The following is a 10,353-nucleotide window of genomic DNA, read 5'->3' as shown; positions in this document are numbered from 1 at the left end:
GATACATATATGAAGCATTAAATATAGGTAAAACTAATTGCACAGTTTGCATGTAAATCACGAGACGAATCTTTTGAGCTTAATTAGGCCATGATTAGCCATAAGTGCTACAATAACCTATATGTCCTAACGACGGATTAATTAGGCTCAAAAGATTCGTCTCGCGGTTTCTAGATGAGTTATGAAATTAGTTTTTTCATTCGTGTCTGAAAACCCCTTCCGATATCCGGTCAAACGTCCGATATGACACCCAAAAATTTTTATTTCACCAACTAAACAGCCCCTCAGAATCTGATGTTCATTACATTTTGCAAGCAAGTTGGATACTTGGATTCCTTATGCCGTCGGCGTCTTCTTCGTGCGAGCGTGCACACGAGTGCTTGATGGTCGACGGCGTGCATGTACGTGTAGCCAGGGACGGATCCAGGGTGGGTGCTGAGGGACTCGAGTCTCCCTACCCCGTTGGATCACTATTTGATAGAAGGAGAGATGAAAAGACGAGAATAGAGAGAAAATGAAGAGCATAAGAACTGAAGAAGGAGGAAGGAGATAAGTCCCCTCTTAAATCTTGTTCTGAATCTACACGTGCGTGTAGCTTTTGCACGTGCCTAACATCACCTAGCAGGCTAGCACGCACAGCTGGATCGTGCAGGAGGCAACAAGCACATCCCTTGAGCCTTGCCTACGTGATATGCTGCTCCACGATCATATAAATTCAAATTCGATTTTTAAAAATAGAAAAAAAATAAATTTGACTATAACTTATGTTGGAGGTCGTCTGTGTCGTAGGCAGCAGCTTTGCAGGTTCTGCAGATATCGCTCGTTGCCGAACGATGAACAGCAGTTTCAGCTTGATCAAGGCACGCTGGCGGCGCTGTCTTCAAGGAGATTCACGCCCTCGCCGAGGTGCACGAGACGGACGGCGGCTCTCCTACAAGATACAATGATCTCGTATCCTTAGCCGTGCACTCGGCCAAGAACGAACCAGCGGACTTTCGTGGGATGTAACTCTCTCTATGCAAAACAAGCAGATGAATGTGGGCAAAAACTTTGTATCAACAAATACAGCTGTAGTACGTGGCTTATATAGCCTTGTATAGCAACAAGAAAATCTTATCTCTAAGTCGGATAACAAACAATCAACAGATTTATTTCCGTCAGCCTGAAAATCTAGAACGATAAAGACTTATCTTCCACGTACAGCTCAAACCAACAAGATCAAAACTGAAAACCAAAATCTAAATATAAGGGTTCAGATATATCTATCTGAACCAAACTGAAGAATCGCTGGTACAAAATGAACAGAACCAAAGAGATAAAATCTGAACAACCATCAAACATCATTTGTGACTTTCATTTAGATATAATCAGAAGGAAAACCAACTGAATTCCAACAATCCCCCACAAAGTTACAAATGATGTTTCAGCAATAGAGAGTTTGATATATTGTGTTTTCGACACAGGTGCCTTCCAAACTTGAACCTTATGTCTAGCTAGTACATGACTTAATTTACACAGGAGCGCAGTGGAGGTAACCTTGAACTTTACTCCTTGGTGTGTAAACATCATCAAGTAGGCGCACAATACACGGCTACAGCCACAAGAGCCCTTTCAGTTTTGTGCTTTAGGAAGCACAAGTATCATACACAAGTATCTTGGATCTCATGAGTGCTTTAGGAAGCGGCCAGCTAAACTTTCATGGATTGCGACCAAACAATCACGCTCAAGTAGGTGGATTCTCTAAGGATATCCTGCAAAGCACATATCCCATCACTTAGATTTGAATCCATTAAGAGACACAGCTCAACCTCTTCCTTGCAAATTAGAAGTATTGAATCAATAGCAAGGGGTATAATGTAATTTAATCAGTACTCACCATTACAGATCAGCTTGTTTTCCCATTGAACCTGTGTCATGGGATTTCCAATCAAACAGGTTGGGTTGCCACTGTCAATAATTCATTGGCAGGCCTCAGCCCCATCCCTTTCGACAACTCTAGTATTGGCTTTCGTGCTAATCCTTTTGTGAATGGATCAGCCAAATTCTTTTCTGTCTTGATATAGTCAAATGTAACTACACCAGTATTCCTCAAGTCTCTAACAGACTTTAGTCTCCTCTTCACATGTCTAGAAGATTTCATGTTTTCTTTCTTGCTTGTAACTTTAGCTATCACAGCTTGATTGTCACAATACAAGAGCACTGCAGGAATTGGTTTTTCTACTATTGGAATATCCATCAATAGTTCCCTAAGCCATTCAGCTTCGCAACAAGCAGTCTCCAATGCTACTAGTTCCGCTTCCATGGTGGATCGTGTTAATATAGTCTGTTTTGCAGACTTCCACGATATGGCAGCTCCACCAAGAGTAAAAACAAAACCACTCGTTGATTTCATTTCATTAGAATAAGTGATCCAATTTGCATCACTATAACCCTCCAGCACAGCTGGGAAACCAGAGTAAAACAAACCTTGATTTATGGTCCCTTTCAAATACCTTAGAACACATTCTAGAGCATGCCAATGATTTGAATCAGGTTTGCTCGAATACCTGCTCAGCCTGCTAACTGCATATGAAATGTTAGGACGAGTAGTATTTGCAAGATACATTAAAGACCCAATTATTTGTGCAAACTTCACTTGGTCAAGACCATGACCTTGATTTTTATGCAATTTTAAACAAGGATCATAGGGAGTAGCTGCAGATTTGCTATTAAAATGACCAAAACGATGCAAAAGCTTCTCCACATAGTGTGACTGATTGAGTTCAAAACCTTTGTCCTTTTCCTGAATTTTAATGTTCAGAATTACTTTGGCTTCACCCAAATCTTTCATATCAAATTTATTTGATAAATAGCTTTTGATTTCAGAGATGATATTCAGATTTGTACCAAGGATTAAAATATCATCAACCTAAAGACAGAGTATGATACCTATATCTCCATCAAACCTGGAATATACACATTTGTCAGCATCATTAACAGTGAATCCAGCAGAGATCAATGTTTTGTCGAATTTTTCATGCCATTGCATTGGGGCCTGTTTCAGTCCATACAAGGACTTCTCAAGTTTACACACTTTATCTTCTTGTCCAGGAATGACGAAACCATCCGGTTGCTGCATGTATATTTCTTCCTCTAACTCTCCGTTGAGGAAGGCGGTTTTAACATCCATTTGATGGATTTTATAGCCATATGCAGCAGCCAGTGCTACAAGAGCACGAATTGTAGGCATGCGAGCCACTGGAGAAAATGTATCAAAGTAATCTTCTCCCTGTCTTTGTGTGTACCCCTTTGCGACCAACCTGGCTTTGAACTTGTCAATAGTTCCATCAGGTTTCAGTTTCTTTTTGAAAATCCACTTGCAGCCTATGGCCCTACAGCCTTGAGGCAAGTGTGTGATTTCCCAAGTGTCATTAGAGAGGATAGAGTCCATCTCACTTTGCACTGCTTCCTTCCAGTATGCAGCTTCAGCAGATGCAAATGCTTCTGACAGAGTACTGGGCACATCATTGACAAGGTATATGATAAAATCTTCACCAAACATTTTCTCAGTTCGTGATCTCTTGCTCCTCCTTAAATTAAGGGAATCATCTGACAAAATGCTAATTCTAGGTTCAACAGAAATAGGTTCAGAACTTGGAGATTTTACCTTCAGTGGAAATGTATCTTCGAAAAAGGTCGCGTCACATGATTCCATCACAGTATTTTCACGAACTTCTGTAGTTTCAGATTTAACTACCAGGAAACGATAAGCTGGACTGTTCTGTGCATATCCTATGAACACGCAATCGACGGTCTTAGGTCCGAGCTTTCTCTTCTTGACAACAGGTATATTTACCTTGGCAAGGCACCCCCACACTTTCAGAAAATTCAGATTTGGTTTTCTGCCTTTCCATAGTTCATATGGAGTAACTTCTGTTCCTTTTGCAGGAACACGATTCAGCACAAAGCATGCTGTGTACAGAGCTTCACCCCACATATTGTTTGGAAGACCTGAATTGCTGAGCATTGCATTCACTAAATCAGTGAGAGTACGATTCTTCCTTTCAACTACCCCATTTGATTGGGGTGAATACGGAGGGGTGGTTTCATGGATGATTCCATGTTCTTGATGAAACTTAGAGAATTCAATTGATAAGTATTCTCCTCCTCTGTCAGACCTCAAAATTTTAATTTTCAAATCAAGCTGATTCTCAGCCTCTGCTTTAAAAATTTTGAAATGCTCAAAAGCTTCATCTTTTGTTCTTAAGAGATAAACATAGCAGTACTTAGAGCAATCATCAATAAAAGTAATGAAATACCGTCTACCTCCTTTAGTCAAAATTCCATTCATCTCACATATATCAGAGTGCACTAATTCAAGCATAGAGCTGTCTCTATCAACAGATTTAAAAGGTTTACGAGGTTGTTTAGCTTGCACACAGATTTCACACTTTATACCTCGTGTGTCATGCTTGGGAATTAAATCTAGTGACATCATACGAGATATAGATTTGTAATTAACATGACAAAGACGATTATGCCACAAAGAATTATCAGTACGAGCAGAATGAGATGAAACAGCGAAAGCTTTATTATTATCACTAAAACTTGAACAAGGCAGCAACAAAGATAGTCTAATTAGGCCATTATCTAAATAGCCTTTCCCAACAAAAGAACCTCTAATAGTTATTACAACTTTATTACTCTCGAAGACAAGCTTATGGCCTGACTTCATTAACAGACTTCCACTAATCAAATTTGCTTTCGCTGCTGGTACGAAGAGCACATTGTGTAGGGTCAGAACTTTTCTTGAAGAAAGCTTCAAATCCACTCAACCACTACCCAGCACCCTAGACTTGCTCTCAAGACGAGTCACAGAACGGCCTCCTTGCTGTTCCTGAAAAGTGGAGAACAAAGATCGATCAAAACACACATGAACAGTTGCTCTAGTGTCAACCCACCAATCTGCAGGTTGACACTTATCAAATTTTTGAGACATGTTCGAAACGCACCTTGCAACTTCAGCTTCGTCAATAACCATATTGACCTTGGCATCAGTCTGATCATCAGACTTGTCCTTCTGGACTTTCTCATTTCTTTTCTTGTAACGACAATTCCTAGCAAAGTGGCCAGGCTTGCCGCACTCGAAGCAACTCATCGGACCTTTGCCATTTTTCTTGCCGTTGCCTTTGTCAATCTTTCCTCTTGGCTTCATGCCACTGTTGTTCTCTTTTGGGTTCTTCTTGTTCCTTCTCTGATGTGTATCAGTGAGATTCACTCTAGAGTTATAATCTTCATTAACCAATGGAGCATCCTTTGCACGGGCTTTCTCTTCAACGTCCAGGGAAGCAACTAGGTCATCCATAGTCATTTCCTCCCTGCGATGTTTGAGAGCAGTAGCAAAATCTCTCCACGAGGGTGGGAGCTTTGCAATCACCATTCCCACCTGAAACTTGTCAGGGAGAGCAATCTTACTATGGTTGAGCTCCCCCACTAGAAGCTGGAGTTCCTGGGTTTGCTCTACCATAGACTTTCCATTGGTCATCTTGAAGTCATGGTATTTTTCAACCAAGTACAGATCTTTTCCAGCATCTGGAACACTGTACTTCTTCTCTAGAGTTTCCCACAATACACGAGCAGAGGTATGATGCATGTAGATATCATAGAATTTATCGGAAAGCATGCTCAAAATTCTACCCACACAATTAAAGTTCCTGGTCTGGTAAAAATCAGCATATGGAATAGCCCCAGGAAAGAACTCGCCTGGCTGCGGCTCCTGGTCAGTGATGACCGAAAACAAATCCAAAGCAGTGAGCCAGTACATCATCCGGGCTGCGGCTCCTGGTCAGTGATGACCGAAAACAAATCCAAAGCAGTGAGCCAGTACATCATCCGGGTTTACCAGCGCTTAAAGTGATTACCATTGAACCTCTCAGGCTTCATAGCATCATCGTAAGAGTTGGATGGGGCCATGGAAACTGTTACCTATGAGTCGAAGATGACGATGAATCTCCTTGAAATTGTTGGAGGTCATCTGTGTCGTAGGCAGCAGCTTTGCAGGTTCTGCAGATGTTGCTCGTTGCCGAACGATGAACGGCAGCTTCAGCTTGATCAAGGCACGCCGGCGGCGCTGTCTTCAAGGAGATTCACGCCCTCGCCGAGGTGCACGAGATGGACGGCGGCTCTCCTCCAAGATACAATGATCTCGTATCCTCAGCCGTGCACTCGGCCAAGAACGAACCAGCGGACTTTCGTGGGATGTAACTCTCTCTATGCAAAACAAGCAGATGAATGTGGGCAAAAACTTTGTATCAACAAATACAGCTGCAGTACGTGGCTTATATAGCCTTGTATAGCAACAAGAAAATCTTATCTCTAAGTATAGCCTTGTATAGCAACAAGAAAATCTTATCTCTAAGCCGGATAACAAACAATCAACAGATTTATTTCCGTCGGCCTGAAAATCTAGAATGATAAAGACTTATCTTCCACGTACAGCTCAAACCAACAAGATCAAAACTGAAAACCAAAATCTGAAGATAAGGCAAAAGTTCAGATATATCTATCTGAACCAAACTGAAGAATCGCTGGTACAAAATGAACAGAACCAAAGAGATAAAATCTGAACAACCATCAAACATCATTTGTGACTTTCATTCAGATATAATCAGAAGGAAAACCAACTGAATTCCAACAACTTATGCGTTCTATTCGAAAGTAATTTTATTATATTTACACTACTGCAAAAACACACAAAAGAGATTGTACTGTAAGTGACGGAAATGCTAAAATTATCACATTTTTCGTCCGAGGCACCAGCTTGCGGTGTGTCATCCGGTAGAACCGGCACATTTGTGAAGAGATAGGTGTTGATTTTTAATAAGAACTAGCATATATGACTCCTATCAGAGAAAGGTGTAGATTCCTATTGTAAACCGGCACTTTTGAGTATGTATAAAGTTTTAAAAAACCTGACACTCCATCAAACCGAGCCGAGCCGACGGGCGTGGAGCATGAGAAAGAAAAAAATCATGTCCTTATTCCCTCATGCGTCCTTATCTTCATGCACATGTCGCTCTTCTCCCCTTCATATTCGCTCCTATCCTGAACCGTGCCTATCATTCTCCCTTGCAAGGCCACATGCCCCTCTCTCTCTCTGCCATGCACGGTGAGCCAGCACCGGCCTCTCTCCCTCTCTCGCACTTCCTCCTCTCCGTCCCTTCCCGCCGATGCTTGGGAGCAGCCGGATCCGACACCGCCCCTTCTCATCAGCGCTTGGGAGCGGCCAGATCCAGTGCCTCCTCCCTCTCCTGTATGGCGTGGCATACGGCCAAAGGGACTTCTCTATAACAGTGAGTGTTGGTTACTTCACGGTGTGCGCGGATGGACTTTACTTTATTTTTCTGATTTGTTCATCTTATTATTTTCCTCTAATGCATGCAAATAATCAGTGTAATGGACTCTAATTGAAGTGATGGAATTTTTCATTTGCGCCGAAATTTGTGATTCAGTTTCTTTGATTTGTGCCACGGGTGGATGTGGGATGGATGGCTGGTGATATGTGGATTTGGGATGAGAGCTGCTCGATGCAACGGCTCGATTTGAGCCGATATATCAAGCCGCCTTTTTTTTTCAAAGGTGTCACCTGTGGGGTGCCGGTTGGAAAATCCGACACCTATAGAGTTTCCTCGGATTTCCCAACTAGCACCAATCGTTGTTTCTGTAGTAGTGTTGTTCTTTTAGCACCAATGGGCACCAAACGGAGGGAGTATGTATTAGTAATATTGCGTATATATACAAGTTTAAATTCAACTTATACCAATATACAAGTTTTTGTAGTAGTATGTAAAATCTGGTGTATAAACACGCACTAATGTTACTAATACATACTCTGTCCGTTCTAAAATATGAGCATTTTTAGCTCTGAATCTGGATAACTGTGTGTCCAAATTCATAGCCAAAAGTTACTATATTTTGGATGGAGGTAGTATTTAAGTTTGACAAAGTTTAACTATATTTTCAATAAAAATATATTATCAAAATATATTCGATATTTAAAGAAACTAATTTGATATTTTAGATATTACTAAATTTTTCAATAAATTTGATCAAACTTAACATAGTTTGATTTAAAAAATTAAACAATTTATAATATAAAATGGGTGGAGTTTTTTTTTATTACGTACATACGTCGCGTGACAAAATACTCCCTCCGTCCCACAATATAAGGGATTTTAAGTTTTTGCTTGTAACGTTTAACCACTCGTCTTATTCAAATTTTTTTTGCAAATATAAAAAACAAAAAGTTGTGCATAAAGTAATGTAGATAATAAAGTAAGTCACAAATAAAATAAATAATAATTTCAAAAAAAAATTGAATAAGACAAGTGGTCAACAAGGTTGTCAGGATCGGGATACTAGGTAGTATCGTTTTGCTCAAAGTAATATTGTATTGTAGGATCGTATCGTAGTATCGGGATACTATGAGATTTTCTTTTTTTAAGTTTAATTAATATTTATATTAATTATATATAGCCATTCTGTATAAAAAAATGTAGTAATGATATATATCATGCAAATAGAGGCATTTATGAAGAGAAACCACGTTGGTTTTGATATATTTAACTAATTTTTATATAAATTTGAGCATATTTAGTTACATTATTTTCAAACCATGTTATTTAAAATAATATTTTGTAGTATTGTAGGGATCGTAGAATCGGGATACCACCTAAGATTTCGTAGGATCGTGTAGTAATGAATAGTAGGATCGAGATACTATGAAAAATAAGATACTAGATGGGATCGGTATCATTTCGGCTTAGTAGGATCATAGTATCGTAAGATACTAGGATACGAATTAGAATACTGACAACCTTGATGGTCCAACGTTATAAGCAAAAATTTAAAATCCCTTATGGGACTGAGGGAGTATGTAAAACCTGATCATGAAGTTGACATTAACCAAAGCTAATTATTACACCTCTGGAAGCATAAACTAATTTGGACTTCTAGAGCATCTATCCATTGGTATGAAACAAGACGTGCCGTCCTACCGCCAGGCCATAATTATTAAGTCACGCGGTTTAATTACCAGGCCATGAATCCAGTGGACATGTTTGGATCGTTTCTTCCAATGTGATCGAATTTACTCGCTGTACTTGTGTTTGGAGCAGTTGCATTGAATGGAGTATGGACTTGGGCTCTAGCAGAGGATTAATGCACTGTCTGTCTGCACGTTCTGTCCTTTCTTTCTTTTTTTTTTAAGTCTGATAATGCTCCCCAATTAATAAGTACTCCATCAGCTAAAATATACTAAAATATAAGTAATTTTGGATGGACGTAATATATTCTAATACTACTAATTTGGACAAAAACATATGTTCAGAAAACCTCTTATATTTTTGGGACGGAGTAAGTAATACTCCCTCCGTCCTATTTTAAATGCAATCATGATTTTTTTATCTAATTTTGATCTTCCATCTTATCTTAAAAAAATTAAAAACAATAAAAATACTAATTATAAAAAAAATAAATAAAATGGACGATTAAAAGTTAGGTACGAAAACTCGTGGTTACACTTAAAATATGACGGATTTAGTACTACATGAGAGCAATCATATCAGAACGTCAGCTTGACGCCGACGTACGTAGGTCAGGAATCAGTCAGTCAGGCAGGCACGTCTCTTTGTCATGGGAACTGTTACGATTTCCTTGGCCATGCACGTTGCACGGTGATCAGTAGGGCATGGAAGAGTAGTCCACAACTCCTCAGTCTACCTAGATGAGGAGAATACATGTATGTACGGCGGTCTAAATCTTAAATGAGGCGTGTAACGACGTTCATTAATTAATTTTGACTTTGAAAATTGTTTTAACTTAGTATATAGTATATGCATACGATAGAATTGTGTACATCTCTGATTATAGTCTAAATCCTTTTAATAACGTACGTATATTGATGGCTCTTATACGCATAACTTAGGGAATATTCTTAAGTAAAAGAAAACTTAGGACATATTCAAAAGTAAAGTCCGGCGTGGGCTCTTACGTATTCAATCCATGGAAGCGGAATGCTACAAAGGGTTTTGTTTTGAGCTAAATCTTTACTAATACATTCTAATTATATGTTTTGACATCAATCTTTACTAATACCTGATGTTATCTGGTGCTCTCGTGTTTTTTTTTTTTTTTGCCTACAACGACTACTGCAAAAACCTTAATTGATGCTGGTTTCCCGACCGGCACATAGAAGGTGTCACTGATGTGGAGGGGAAATAGGTGCCGATTTAGGAACCGACATATTTGAGGTTTCACGAATTAAAAAAATACGACCAATCTAAGAATATCCAAAAACACTAAGAACACTAAAAA

This window comes from Oryza sativa, chromosome 2 (genome assembly GCF_034140825.1).
Source record: "Oryza sativa Japonica Group chromosome 2, ASM3414082v1".
In the NCBI taxonomy this organism is placed as follows: Eukaryota; Viridiplantae; Streptophyta; class Magnoliopsida; order Poales; family Poaceae; genus Oryza; species Oryza sativa.
Note: the sequence above shows the minus strand (reverse complement) of the source record.